Here is a 16,316-nt window from a genome sequence, read left to right as displayed (position 1 = left end):
AAATCAATGTGGCCATTCAGACACAACTACTTCATTAGCAACATGATGCATAGGGTTATCCTGGCATTTTAAGTAAGTTTACTACTTAAGATGGAGAATGGCAACGGTAAAATGTAAAACAGAGAAAGTGATGAAGGTTAAGAGAAAGAAAATATGTCAAATGGAAAGTAAAATGAATAAAGAATATTATTTTTTTATGGAGGATGAAGAACAGAAATAAAAACAAAAAAATTTAAAATAGAACTTACTAGACTTTAGCTAATGTTGAACTTGTACATGGAACTATTTAAATGTGGGTAATAAAGTTAACGATTAATACATAAAAATTTCAGTAATCAGTAAGCTTTTAATGCTAATGAGAGATTGTTTTCTCAAAGCATATCAACATATACTGGGAAACTACAGTTCATACGGATATTTTGTCCATAGCAACTCAAAGTTGTTATATATTTTATTCTCAAGTTCAAGGACTTTAAATTCACTCTGTTGTTTTTTGGTTTTTTTTTTTGTGGTATGCTGGCGTCTCACCGCCGCGGCCTCTCCCGTCGCGGAGCACAGGCTCCGGACGCGCAGGCTCAGCGGCCATGGCTCACGGGCCCAGCCGCTCCGTGGCATGTGGGATCTTCCCGGACCGGGGCACGAACCCGTGTCCCCTGCATCGCCAGGCGGACTCCCAACCACTACGCCACCAGGGAAGCCCCCACTCTGTTTTGATTACGATCATGGCTTCTCATAAAATGAATTAAATGAGCAAATCCAAAAGGTTTCCGTTTTATTATGGTTATTTTTAATCTGTTTTGCAATGAAATTATTAGAAGGGAACTGAGAAGACATTATAAATTCTGTTGTCTTGTATTCGTTTGGAGTGAAGTATACTTGTTTCTTTTACTGAATATACAGAATATATTTAAACGTGTTACTTAAAAGAGAATGTGTGCTTAGGAGTGTATTTAATATGATGAGAGTGAAAATATATTTGTATGGCAAACCTTTAGGGTTTAATAAGCAATGATAACAATTCAAATAAAATTCAGAGGCAAACAACAGAAAGAATGAAGAGTCTATTATACAATTATAATTATTAAGCCACCAAATGCACGAAGTCACTTTTTCGTCTCATGGCATAGAGTGAATGTATACATGATTTATATGCTTCTTATGTATTTACTGAACACCTAGGAGTCATTGCAAAGCATTATGGGAGACACATATGCCTGTCAGAATTCCAGCTTTCAGGAAATAGAAAATCTAATAAACTATGATTTTAGTTGTAAGTTGTAAGTTTTATTGTTTGTTACAGAGACTAAGTAACATAAATGTTTAGCATGGGAAATGTTTAAATAAATGCTGCCATTAATTTTTTACAATTTGGAGGAGGCAACAGGATCTAGCTTCAGAGTCACAATGTCTGGGTTCAAGTTACAGCTCTGCCGTTCAGAGCACTGACCTCACTTCTCTAAGCTCCAGTATCTTCTTCTGCAAACACATGATGAATATTATAATTAACATAAACTACCTAACAGAGCACCTGGCATATAGGTGCATAAATACCACTGTCATCTGATGTGAGCAGCCTGCAGTATTAATACAATCTTCCAACTGCTTTTTCAGTGGAAATTTGCACTTGGCTTGTGCGTATTGGAAAATACTGTTTTCCTGAGCAGCTCCAAGTTTCTATATAAGGAATATTAAACACTCGGCTCTAGTCATGCTAGGTTGATTTTTTTTTTTCTTTTTCTGTTTGGTGAACTGATGAAGAACAACATGACCAAAGGAAATATTCTATACAAAGACCCTTATACAACCTGTCATTAGACACAACTACCCAGGTTTTACTGATTCAAGTATACATTTCTCAGACTGTCTCTTCCCCTCTAATATTATCATTATCTTCTAATAAGAGAATTTACAAGACATTTTAAGAGACCAATAAAAAGCAAGTTCCTCAGATGAAATTCATGGATTTCCTTTTCTAAAACTTCATTAACTATGAGAAACCTACCATTGACCATGATGTTAATGGTGATTATTCTGTTCATCAACATGTTTATAATTCATATAGCAACTAATGATTATAAAGCATCTGACGATGACGAGCAATTGTAATAATTATAGACTTTCTTTTACATGTAGAACAGCACTTGGGCTGTGTAACAATAAAATAGGGCTGTAATTTAAAGTAATATTTTACATTTTTATGCAGTTGAGACCTGCACTTCTGAGTTGAAAAAATGCAAAAAAGACTCATTTCTATTGGGTTGATTTTAAATGTGTCAGCCCTATCATGCATGTGCTATGCCAATGATTATTTCAAGGAAAAAGGATCAGAGTTGGTTAAGCATCAGGATGGGCATAGGTTTGCACCTGGAAGCTTCCTATACACAGCAGTATTCAAACTGGAATGGTCAGTTTTCAGGTCTGAAACACTGGGAGGTCCAAAAAGACAAATGTTTACACAGACATTAGAAAGTGCTTTCCAGATCACATCTAGGCATTTCTACATTCACTTAATTGAAGGGATAGTTCCTAGAGAATTTATAAATTAAACACACACCCATAAATTTATGGTTACCAAAGGGGAAAGGGGGGAGAGGGACAAATTAGGAGTTTGGGATTAATATAAACACACCGCTATACATAAAATAGATAACCAATAAGGACCTACTGTATAGCACAAGGAACTATACTCAATATTTTGTAATAACTGATAAGGAAAAAAATCTGGAAAAAAATATATATGTATAACTGAATCACTTTGCTGTTGACACCTGAAACTAACACAACATTGTAAATAAACTATACTTCAATAAAAAACAAACCAAGACAAAAAACAAAAAACAAAAACAAAGAAAAAACAATAAAGTGACTCATTTTCTTTATGTCATATCATATATAACAATATCAACACAATCACTAAAAATCTGATTACTGAAAAAAAATACATAAATTCAGAAATCTGTAGAGAAAACACAAAGACATTTTTTGCCCACTTAGTAAACTCATAGGACATTTGGTCATTTATGTACTATAGAGGCATTCTTTTAGGCTGTTTATGTTTTCACTTTTAACCACAAATCTTTCCTCATGGCTACTGATAGCATCTTTACAGATAAGAGGCTAACCCCTGCCCCAAAGAATCATGTTCTAAATGTCTTTTTCTAAGTAATTTTCTTTGTTTCTGACTTGAGATGCCCTACTTTTTACTCCAAGAGTGGTTTCCACATTGGCAAAGACTCTAGAATCCCTTCTGCATTTTTTATTGTCCAGGGACTAGAATAAAAGTACTTTCCACCTTTAACTCCTGAGGTCCCCTTTTATAGGTTCTATCTATAGCCTTGAAAAAACCCCAGAAGTCTCAGCCTGCTATTCTTGACAGTTTGCATCCACCCCGACTTCTCTTTTCTGATGCTCCAAACTAAATACTGTCACATCTAGCATTGTACTAACTATAATTGCTTTATGTAGGCAAGTTTCAAATGAAAACCTTTCCAGAGAAAATTTCTAGTGGCAGCTGACTCAGGGGCAGCTTTGGGGGGTGTGGAGAGAGAAGGAATGAAGAGGGAGGAGCTGGCTTTGGCAGGTGCTGAGGAGACAGCAACAGAGCTGCTCAAACCTTCACAGCAGACATTTACAACATTTGGGATAATATCTATAGTTTTGGCAGAATTTATGCCCAGGAAACCTGCAGGTTAGAACTGATAGAAATACTTCCTTGTGTAAGGATGGCTTTTAGCATGTCCCCTATCCAAAGTAAGTATCACCTCTTTGACAAGAAAGTCATTTTTCTGTGAAATATTTAATTAGTGGAGCCATTTCTCTCTAAACTCTAAGTGTGACATCACCTTGTGTTAGACCAGGCAAGGCCAAGAGTACTGATTTTAGACAAAGTAGGTGTTTTTTGGTAACCCCAAAGCCTGTTTTTTTTGTTTGTTTTTGGTTTTGGTTTTGGTTAATATAACTTGGGAAAAGAACAGCATATATTTTGGGAACAAATCCATATATATTTTATGTTTCTGCAGGACCAAGATATCTACCTGTATTTACAGAGTTTGTATGCCAGACTATTTTAAGGCAGAGAAAAAGTTATACTAAAAAAAGAACAGGTAAAAGGTCTACCATCTAATTGGCTGAATACATATAATTTCACAGAAAATGCCTCTTTATTCCCCAACCTCTTTCAGTTCCCCGAAGGTTAATGCCCACTAAAAATACAAACACAAATATTTATTTTGTGTTTTCTTTGGATTAAAGAGACAGTCTCTAAAGGGCATTTCACTCGCATTTCATATTCAAAAATGCGCTGGATGTGACCTTAAGAAATGCCTCAATCTGGGAATTTTCTTTGTGTTTATTCATTCACATTCAATCCTGGTCAGGTTGCTGGTTTTCCTGGTTTAAACATACCCAACAAGTATAGTTTAGAAGAATGTTCATGCTATCTATCTATATTATATATATATATATATATATATATCCATAAGCATATATATTTATATATTTATAAAAATATAAAATCACATCATTACCTAAAACTGATTACAAATAAAAGAAGCATTTTAATATGTAGTCGTAACACTTTCACTTAGGCACATGTCTAAACTATTAACGCTATAATAATAGATTTTTCATATATGTGACATATTATTTGTTAGTCTTGAGATACAATTAAACCCTTCATAGTGTCTACATGATCTGGTCACAGACTGCCTCCCTCTCAGTTCTCACATCTTTCACTTGCTCACTCCATCCTGGTCACGTTGGCCTTCTGCACTTGCCAATAAACAATCACACCCTCTGCTTTTGTACTTCCTGTCACTAAGCCTGAAGCATCCCCCATGCCCTACATAGGTTCACAAGACTCAGCCTCGCTAGGCTCAAATCTCTTTGCAAATGTCATTTCCGAACAAAGGCCTTTCCTGGCCACCTTACTTAATATAACACCCCATCAATATTTACACACCTTTCTTCTAAGTTTATTGCCTTTCTTCTTCACTGGAATGTCAGGAGATCATTGAGAAGGGAAATGAGTTTTGTTCGATGCTATGCCCACAGCAACAGGAATAGTGCTAACACATGCAGACACTCAGTAAATATTTGTTGAATAAACGATAGGTCGCTCAGGGTGCTGAGTACTCTGATACGTTAGCTCATTGAAGGCTCACAGGCCCCTAGTGGTGATACAAATCCATGAGGGAGGATCAGGGAGCATGCCTGGGCGGGTGGGGGGGGGTAGGGGGGGTAGGGGGGGGTGGGGGGGTAGGGGGTAGGGGATGGGGGTAGGGTGGAGGTGCTCTGTGACCCAGGTAAATGGTTAACCACTAGGTATCTCATCCTTTTGTAGAAGTTTCCTTTCTGAGGTCACAGAGACACATACAGGAGGCAGGGACTGATGGAGAATTACTGACCATCTTGAAGTTTACTGCCAACATCATAGGGGTGGAAGGAGCCACCTCAAAATGATTCAGTTTACCAGGTTGTATATAACAGTTAAAAACTGTCTTTCCTGCTATTGGGACATAGAGCCTCTACTCAAGATACTGAAATGTTTGCAGGTGGCTTGTAGAAGTGCTAACATTTGGCTTCAGATATAGTTCTTGAGTCTTTCTCCATATCTAGTATTTAACTATCAACCAAGTCACATATTTACATACACCTCACACATCTTCAGTGAGAAAGGCAAAGACAAAATGTCCCGAAACAAAGAGAACTACCAACGTAAGTACAGAAATTGCTGTTTATACATAAGGATTTTGGAGAGGTGTAACAGTATTTAATCCTGAGAAACAAGGGGAGAAACTCTAGCCGAATCTCCATACTTTGGTGGGAAAAAGGCCCTTCCATTCAGGTTGCCCATTCTTATTTTCAAAGCCTGGATAACAGTTTTCAGCACTCCAAATGAAGTCAATTTGGGAAAATGTGTTTTGATGAAAAAAAATTAGAAATTATCTAACCATTTCATCATAATCCCCTTGAAAATAAAGATCTTCATTTACTTTCAAAATGCATGAGGAGCTACCAGAGAGATGTTAAAATTTTCACAGTGACTGTTGCCAAAACAATGGGCAGGACTGCTCCATAGGAACTTTGACCTTTTAGTACTGAGACTTCTCCTCATGTTCAACAACATTTCCCCCCCTACCCAAAACAGTACTTCAATGTTTTCACCAAATAGAAGGAATTTCAGTGGGGAATATTTAAATATTTCAGTGGTAATAATTTAAATAGTATTAAAGACTTCACAATGTAAGCAACAGAAGTTGGTTGGAGTTAAAGGCTGAAAAGGAATTACATGCATGATAAAGAGAGCTCGTGTTGACGGGAGGTCTGCAGAAGCAGTCTTTGAAAAACAGAAGCGTTACAAATGAGGCTAAGAGGCTAGAACTACATTCCAACGATGCTCTAGGGAGAGTCTTATTAGGATGCTGCAGGCCACACCCTGGACCCTCGTGATGCTCCAAGCAGCACTGCTTCTCCCTCCACCACCGGGAATAAACTCTAATGTGTTCCCTACTTATGTGCATTATTCCCCCAGAAACAGTCCCTGCTGGGTACATCTAATTGGCCCTGTTTCCACACTCTGGTCAAGCGGGATCAGGAGAGAAAGTGTTTGGGAAGTTTTGCTTCAATAAGGAGGATAACTTCTTTCGCTTGACATAGGCTGGGACCTGAGGTCGTCTGCCCGCACCTGGACAACACCTCCGAAAACAACAGGGTGTCATCTGCCCACACACTTGCACCTGGACAACACTTCCTTAAACAACGGGAAGCTGAAAGCCAAGAATCTGCCAGAACAATTGAGCCTGGACAACACCTACCGACCCCCTGGACAAACAGGAGGTCGAGGACCGCAAACGGATCAAGAGGAAAAAACTTCATCGTTCGGCAGCATGAGAGCTCTTGAAGGTTGAGTATGAGAAGTTATCAGAGACTTGCCTGCTTTCGCGCTTGACGCCCTCCTTCGCGGACGACGGCGAGCTCGTCCACCATGTTCGAGGTGCCGGGTGCAAAAGCGAAGGACTGCGCATGAGCCGACCGCCCCGCTCTCTGAGGGGGCCCAGCGCCCCGCCCAAGCCGCCCCTCCGCCCGCCCCGCCCACCCATCTGCCCCCACCCTCACCCGATTAAAGGAACCGAGCACCAGCAGCAGTCGGGTTCCTGCGTAGTGCTTTCGCTGCACAGCACCCGCAGTAAAGCCTTGCCTCAAACTCTGCTCTGGCCGTTTGTCAATTTCTATTGATTAAAGAGTTCAGGAGGCCTGATCATAACATAATTTGTGGCCACTCTGCCAGGACAGTGGGGCTTGGAACTGCCTGAACAGACAACGCAGAGCGGCAGGTGAAAGGGCAGGCACGCGCACTCTCTCTCATTTCCTCTTTTTCTTCTTTATTCTCCATATCTGAACCCTCCACTCTCCTCCATCCTGGAGGTCCCGTCCTGGGACAACCTTTACCTTACCTCTGGATGTTTTCCTGTTCTGTGCCTTCACCTGCAGGGAGGAGAGTTCTGTGATTGCCTTTACCGTCTTTCTCTTCCTGGTTTCTCCCCTCGAAACTCCCCTGGTTGACTCTGTGAAGACCGTTTGGATAATACTTGGGCCCATTCCCTCATAGACTCTTCAGTCCCAGTTTTTCCTTTGTTCGCTTGATTGTCTGACACCTGATTCATTGTTTTTCAATCAAAAAGGAGAAGGGGTTCATGTTAGCCAGACTTGGACCCGGTACAAGGTTGAGGCAATAGAGGAACTCCTCCGGTCACAAGACCTTGAGTCTCCATAGCTTGTTTGTCACTCCTTTATTCCCTCCTTCTTTGGAGTTTTTGGGACCAGAAAGGATCAGATAATTACATTGATGCAACGTCTCCAGGCCTCCATCTTGCTCCTGGACTTTTTTTTTTTTTTTTGCGGCACGCGGGCCTCTCACTGTTGCGGCCTCTCCCGTTGCAGAGCACAGGCTCCGGACACGCAGGCTCAGTGGCCACGGCTCACGGGCCCAGCCGCTCTGCGGCATATGGGATCCTCCCGGACCGGGGCACGAACCCGTGTCCCCTGCATCGGCAGGCGAACTGTCAACCACTGCGCCACCTGGGAAGCCCGCTCCTGGACTTTTAATCATTGGTCATCAGAAGTATAGCAATGGGAAATGTCCCAGGAATTCCTAGAGACTCCCCCTTGGGTTGCATGTTTAATAATTGGGGACAGTTCAAGTTAGATGTTTTAAAGGAACAAGATGGTTTTCTTTTGTAATAGGACTTGGCCTCAATATGCCTTAGGCGACTAGGAGACGTGACCCCAAGATGGATTGCTTAATTTTAATGCCATTTTACAACTGGACGTATTTTGCAAGTGCTCTCAAAAGTGGGGAGAGGGGCTTCCCTGGTGGCACAGTGGTTGAGCGTCTGCCTGCCGATGCAGGGGACACGTGTTCGTGCCCCGGTCCAGGAAGATCCCACACGCCGCGGAGCGGCTAGGCCCGTGAGCCATGGCCGCTGAGCCTGCGCGTCCGGAGCCTGTGCTCCGCAACGGGAGAGGCCACAGCAGTGAGAGGCCCGCATACCGCAAAAAAAAAAAAAGTGGGGAGAAATCTCTTACATGCAGGCCTTCATGAAGCTTTATCAGGACCCCGGTCTGAGGGCTCCTGCCATGTGTGCGTGGCCTCTATTTCTACTTCATCCCCAAAAGATTCAGAGCCAGATTTCCTCAGACCCCCGCCTTTTCAACCACCAACTGACCATTGACACACGAGCCTCTTTCTCAGGTCCCCACTCTTTCCCCTTCAGCATTGCCTTCAGCCCCTGAACCCGCATCTTACCCTGGTAAACAAGAAACCCCCCAAATCAGAGCTCCCAGTGCTGTCCCCAGTAGGGCTCCAGTCAGGTTCAAAGTTAGCTCCCACTTTTGCCCCACAGGTACCTCACCCTCTCTGTGAGGTAGCTGATGGAAATGGAGGGGTTACTAGGGTGCATGCCCCTTTTTTGATGGCGGACCTAGGAATCTGTTAGGAGAGGCTTGATAGGTTCTTGCAGAACCCCAACAGGTTTAAGAACAAATTTATCAGGCTGGGGTTAACATTCTCCTTGACCTGGCAGGACATCACATTTGTTCTGGCCCACTGTTGCACCCCAGATGAAAAGGAACACATACATACTAAGAAAGGCCAGGGAACACGCAGATAGCCTACTAGCCACCAACCCGCAGCACCAGATTTATTAAATGGGTGGTGGTGCCATCCCAGACATGGACCCACACTGAGATTATGAGGGTCACATAGGTCAGGCCAGGATGAGACATTATGTTACTTGTTTATCAGAAGGAATGAGAAAGTGTATGATGAAGCTGGTAAATTATGAGAAGGTCAGAGAAATTACACAAGAGAAGGATGAAAATCTGGTGGTCTTCCTGAGCCTGGTGACGGAGGCATTCGGGAAGGACACCAGTACAGACACTGAGTCCACAGAGGGTAGGTGGCTATTGACCATGCATTTTATCACCAAGTCTGCTCCTGATGTCAGGATAAAGTTACCAAAGCTAGAGGCTGGACCCAAACCCCATTATCAACCTTGGCAGAGGAAGGCTTTAAAGTCTATAGTAACGGAGACTTTACAGGGCAGGCCAACAAGAAGAGGAAGTTAAAAGGAAAAACGCAGTTTTTGGCTGCTTTGATCCACCTGCCACCTGAAGGGACTCTAGGAAGCCAAGAAGACCAGACGGAGAGCCAAGAAGTTGCCTGGGTGGAAATCAGTGTGCCTTTTGTAGGAAAGAGGAACAGTTGCAGAGGGAATGCCCAGAGCGCCCTCTTGTGGGGAGCCCGAAGGACAACCCCTGCTGGCCTTAGTTCCTCGTGAATCCCTGGATGAGAGGTTCCCACACATGACAATGACTGACAGGACCCGAGTGCCCACAGGGCTCCGGATCCTACTTGATCCATCCTCATCACTCCAGCGGAGCCTCAAGTCACCCTCAATGTGGCAGGTAGAAGAACTGAATTTCTTGTAGACACTGGAGTCGCCTGCTGTGTTCTCACTTGGCCAGCTGGCCCCCTCTCCAACCCTGACTGTCCTGTGACAGGAGTTGATGGACAGCCAAATGTAAGGTGGTTTACATCTCCTCTAACCTGGGAGTCAGGTCTATTATTATTACTCATTCCTTTTTGTATATGCCAGAATGCCCTGTCCCCCTCCTTTGAAGAGACTAGCTAAATAAATTAGGAGCCAGCATTTTCTTAGAACAAGGGGAAGTTCAAGGAAGTAGGAAACAAGAACAAGGAATACATCTATTAGTGTCCTCAGATGACCTGCCTGTTGATCATTGAGATATTCTCCCCAAATTAGAGAACAAGCGGATGAGGTGGGTTTGGGATATTTCAATGCTGGAGAGGGCAAAATGTATTTCCCCAATAGAAATAAGATGAAAACCCAGGGGAAATATCCCTGGAAAAGGAAATACCCTTTAAAGCCTGAAGCCCTGGGTGGGAGGGGAGGGGCATCCAGCCACTGCTCACCAAATTCCTCAAACATGGACTCATTCGGCCCTGTCAGTCCCCTTGCAACATCCAGATTCTCCCCATCCAAAAGCCTAACGGGGAGTACTGGTTTATGCAAGACTTACCTATGGGCAGTAAATGAAGCAGTCATCTCCATTTACCCAATGGTTCCAAACCCATACACACTACTCACCCAGGTGCCAGGGGTTGCTCAGTATTTCTCTGTGTTGGACCTCAAAGATGCATTTTCTGTATTCCCCTATATCCAGATTCACAGTTTCTCTTTGCCTTTAAGTGGAAGGACACTGACACCTTGGAGGATATGCAATACACTTGGAGGATGCTTCCACAGGGTTTTTGGGATAGCCCCCATTTTTTTGGAAATGTGTTGGCAAAAGAATTGGGGAACTGAGCCTGAAAAATGGAACTCTGTTACAATATGTTGATGACCTACTTGTAAGTAGTGAGACAAAACAAGATTCAGATTCGAATACTGTTAAGGTCCTACATTTTCTGGCAGAAAAGGGATATAAAGTCTCCCCAACCAAGGCTCAGATATCACAGCAAAGGATTCAATATTTAGACTTTGTTTTGACCCCAGGAGCATGAGCCCTGGCCATAGATTGGAAGGTAGCAAGTAGTGCATCACCATCTCCAATCACAAATAGACAACTTCGAAGCTTTCTCAGGATGGCTGGATTCTGCTTTAGCTGGATTCCAAATTATGGCCTCATAGCAAAATCCCTAAATGAGGCTCTAAAGGGAGGAGAAAGGGAACCTCTCCAATGGGGTGAGGACCACTAGCAGGCCTTTGAGACTCTAAAGACTGAATTGAGTAGAGCACCAGCACTAGGGCTTCCAAATTTAGACAAACTCTTTATCCTGTACATTCATGAGTGATCGGGAATAGCAGTGGGAGTCCTGACCCAAAAGCTGGGACCAGGTCAGAGACCGTGGCTTACTTTTCAAAACAACTGGAGTGGGCTTCCCTGGTGGCGCAGTGGTTGGGGGTCCGCCTGCCGATGCAGGGGATACGGGTTCATGCCCCGGTCCGGGAAGATCCCACATGCTGTGGGGTGGCTGGGCCTCTGAGCCGTGGCCGCTGAGCCTGCGCGTCTGGAGCCTGTGCTCCGCAACGGGAGAGGCCACAACAGTGAGAGGCCCGCGTACCGCAAAAAAAAAAAAAAAAAAAAAAAAATAGTTTGCATGATGCTTCCGCTATAGGAGGGATGCACTATGGGACTTGGTGCAAAAGACGTTTTCAGGGAAAGTACTTAAGGGAACAGTAAAACAAGTGACTCTTGCCTGTGATTTGTGTGCTGGTAATAATGGGGAAGATTGGCAGTTTGATTTCACCCAAATGACCCTGTGGTCAGGGTACAGAGATCTACTAGTATTTGTTGACACCATCACATGTCGGGTTGAAGCCTTCCCCACTCAATCTGAAAAAGCTACTCAAGTCTGTAAGTCCCTTCTAAAGGAAAAAACTCCTCTGTTTGGCCCTCCATTCTAGAGTGATAATGGGCCCTCTTTTGTAGCAAAGATCACACAGGGGCTCTTAGCAGCCCTAGGGGATAGATTATAAGCTATATAAAGCAAAATGGTGGTACTTTGTGCTGTGCAAAGATGACATCTGGTGTAGGACCCATCCAAGGCTGGTGTTCTCTCACTGAGTAAACTCAGAAAACGAAGATGAGGCTTAGACAGTACTGTGGCCGAGATCTCACACACCCTTTCTCTAATTACAAACGCAAAAAAAGAATATCTTACCCCATATGTCACTAAAATTACCCTCTGGATTTATTTATATCTTGAGGTATGTACCTAACTTTGAGAAGATATAATGAGAGAATTAAGCTTTCAAAACTCATTTCCATAGTTTTGTGTTTTCAATCCCCAATGCTAATGATCTTTTAATGCAGATTTTATCTGTGAATTCTATTTATTGTAAGTGGTCATTTGCTAGCTAATGTATTTATTTATTCATTTATTCATGTTAGGAAATAGAAATGCAGAATATGTGTTGTATTCTCTGATTATATCAGCAGATAGCTCAATCACATTCTTAGAATAATGTTGCCACAAACTTTTGAATTGATAATAGACTATTGTGTATACAAAATCCAGGTCCTTAAAAATAAAATGCTCTGTTTTCTTCTGAATAAAGCAATAAGTCTAGGTCAGTAATAAGTTTATATAAATTAATAAATGTTAACTTCTTTGAGTTTAATAACTCTTCCTATGGGTTTTGTAGCTGACTATAAACCACCTACCTTTAGAGCTGGGGGAAATCTTGTTTATTTCTAAGAAAATATGTAATTTTTGATGGACTCTCTAGAATAACATTGCATCTGTCAGAATTAATTAAATATATGTGAATGGTCCAATAGTCAGATGAAAACCATGATCCTTGTGGTACTGATTTAAAACAAACAACAAAAAAATCTACAACAACGGAGGCTCTCAAAGATCATCTAAAACGATAAAACCTCCATTATTTACAATCTTCATGACTCATCATTCAAGTGTACCTGCAGTTCCACCTACATTAAAATTTCCAGAAAAGCTTTCAACTCCTGGCCTGAATCCTCCCTCTTTCTCTAAACATTTTCCTTCTCCTGCTCACTGCCCTAAACTATACTCCCTTGAGACATTTATACTTATGATTATCACCAAGACATGTCCTTTTCTGTACTGAAAGTTTCAGCCAAGGGGAAGTCAGCTTCACAAACACAGAATTAAAGTATTGCTGAAACTCAGTGAGGTTTTTTGTTCTTTTTAAAATCCATTTGGGCCACAGTAATGGATTAGATACCTTGAACAGCCTTGTGTCAGAGTAGTATACAGGTCTGTTTTAATTTAGCCACCAGTGTGTCTAGGTCACATTTTTTTTTTTTTTTAATTTTTAATTCACAGCTTCTGTTCCCAACCAAACTTGGGACCGCTTGCCTGCATGCAGTAAAGCCAATCTATTGACACCAGGTTTTGGTGAAGGAAAGTGCAGCATTTATTGTAGGGCGCCAAGCTAGGAGTACAGGGCAGCTAGTGTGCAAGACACCGGAACTCCTGGATGGGTTTTAGGAAAGCATCCTTAAAGGCCAAGTGAAGCAGGTGTGTTGTAGGGTCTCAGGCACGTTCTCTGATTGGTTAGTGGTGAGGTAACAGGGTGGTGTCACAGGGTTAACATTATCGATCTGGAAGCTCCAGGAGGCCTGGGGACTATGTGCTCATGGTCATCAAATAGTTAACATCTTCCATTTGGTGGGGGTTTTAGCATCTGTAAAATAACTTAGGAAATGTGTATCAGATATTGTTATCTAGGTACTTCAGAGAGGAGCTTAGAGAGGGAGAGTTTTTCTTCTAAGGCTCAATAAAGCTTTTACTCACAGGTTAATTTAAGAAAACAATCTAGCTTGGTGTTCATGAAAAACACAGTCATCTGGTTTAAAATGACAATAGTTGAAGTAAAAATTAGGTAATTATGTTAATAGCCTATTGAAGATTTCAGTCAATAAGGGAGGACACAATTTGGGCACCTTATTAATCATTCATTTTTCGAGTTGTATGACTTGTAACCTGCTCTGTTGGGTTAACTCAATTAGAAGTGCTCACAGGTATCATACATCTCTTCATTTTAAGTGCATCATTAATTTTATGACAAAATTAACCCAACACCATTAGAGCAACAGGCAAATCTTGACAGCTATTTTTTTCTTAGACGGTTCTAGTTGATATTTGATGGGGTCCACAAACAATTTTATCAGTTCAGTAGGTTTTTACCTTGAGCCTGCTACAGCTGATGGGATCCTAGGATCAGTGGTGACATCATTTGTGCTACACACAGCCTTTCCTTACCACACAGAACCATCCCCGATGTGTTCACTCTAATGGGGAAGGTTACTTTCAACTTTCTGCTTGTGGTGTTCTGATAACCTTGCATACTTAATTGTAATTGAGAGTCAAGTGACTTCTACAGAGTATGCATTTTAATTAGCTATCAAATGAATAGCGAGGTTGTTTGAATAGATTTTCTTTCTTTGTACTAATTAATTGGGAGTCAATGTTCAGGATCTTGTCTTGAAGAGTCCACTGAAGATGTTCATTTCAAATATATATATATACATCCACTTACAAGCATGGGATTCAGAGTTCATTTTGCATTGTAATATAGGCCAAAAAGAAGCATTTAAATGGATGTGCAGGTATCATGCTGCAAGGTAAATATATTTTGTAAAAATACAAAAAGATTTGTATTTTCTATTGCAGTCTTTAAGATAAATAAAAATGTGTTATTTTAAAAATCATTAAGGGCTTCCCTGGTGGCGCAGTGGTTGACAGTCCGCCTGCCGATGCAGGGGACACGGGTTCGTGCCCCGGTCCGGGAAGATCCCACATGCCGCGGAGCGGCTGGGACCGTGAGCCATGGCCGCTGAGCCTGAGCATCCGGAGCCTGTGCTCCGCAGCGGGAGAGGCCACAGCAGTGAGAGGCCCGCGTACCGCAAAAAAAAAAAAAAAAAAAATCATTAAGCAGGCAGGAGAGAACTCTGTAGGCATAATTATATCTTAACTGAATTTGAACAGAAATTATATTTTTAAAAAAGGGCAAATAATTCAAGATTTGAGGATTCCACAGAAAATAAATGGAATGTAGAATGGAGGCAGTATTCTGAATATCCAAAATACTTTTGTGTCCAATTATTTAAAATGAAAACACTTAGGCAAAAACTACTTAAGTTCTAATTTTTGCCTTCTGCCTGGACTTATAGCACTACCAAAAAAGTTGCATACAATAACATCAGCCTTGAAAATAATTTAAAAATTCATAAAACTATAAATAGTTTATTATTCTATGAAGTTTATATTTGCCATACCTATATTTACTAAACAGATAGTGACCCTTCCCATGCCACTGTGTGGCCTACAAAATGTGAAATGATCATCAAATTTCCTGAAAGAGGGTGAACACAGTTCTGAGATCAACAGTGAATGTATATTGCTGTTCTTCTTGCATAAAAGAAAAAGTTTGAATCTTCTGATGGGGATTGAAAAAAATGCATCTACCAGATCAGTAGCTGTACACCAAGTGTCATAAGTTATGTTAACATATTCCTGTAAAAATATCACATCTGGCAAAGGATCGCAATTGGGGCTGCAACTTAGTTAAGTTTATAGTAGTCCATTGTCATCTGCCAAATAGATTCATTCATTTACTTATTTTTGACTAATGGTTTAAGACAGAACCAGCACCACCATATCCTTTAGATCTTTAATTGGGGCACCAATCTCTGAAATTCTTCCAGGAATGTATTCTTGCTTCTGATTTACTGTTTTGACTTGAAGATAGGGCAGTTTCAGGAGCTTCCACACTTAACCCTTATCATAATCACTGTCCCTCCACAAATCAGAGTGAACATGTCGGAGTTTGGCCAGGTGCTCAGAAAATGCATCCCAACTATGTATTGATGGGCCAGGAAATAGCTACTGGGTAGATAGTTGGATGCACTAGATCCACTGTAAGATAAACCTGGATCAGAACTTTACTTATTACTTGGCCTCCCCAGGCTCCCACTAAATGAGGGGCATGATGATTGTTATGGTATCCTCTTATCAGTTTGGATACTATATCCAAAAACATTCCAAAGTTCTGAGTATTTCCTTTTTCCATTGTGAGGTTAAGTCTGGCAATTGGCACAGCACCTTTGAGGACAGATTGAAGGAACATTTATTCTTCCTCAAGGGCATTTGGTTTCACTTTCAATTATTGGATTCTGGGTCTGTGAACTGACTTAGGTTTTGAAACCACATCAGGAGTCATGAATTTTTATCCATTGCTGTAGAG

The sequence above is a fragment of the Delphinapterus leucas genome, chromosome 8, assembly GCF_059928025.1.
Source record: "Delphinapterus leucas isolate spDelLeu-1000000601 "Yukka" chromosome 8, BTC_Dleu_Yukka2, whole genome shotgun sequence".
In the NCBI taxonomy this organism is placed as follows: Eukaryota; Metazoa; Chordata; class Mammalia; order Artiodactyla; family Monodontidae; genus Delphinapterus; species Delphinapterus leucas.
The sequence above is the reverse complement of the archived record's forward strand: the minus strand, read 5'-3'. Positions refer to the sequence as shown.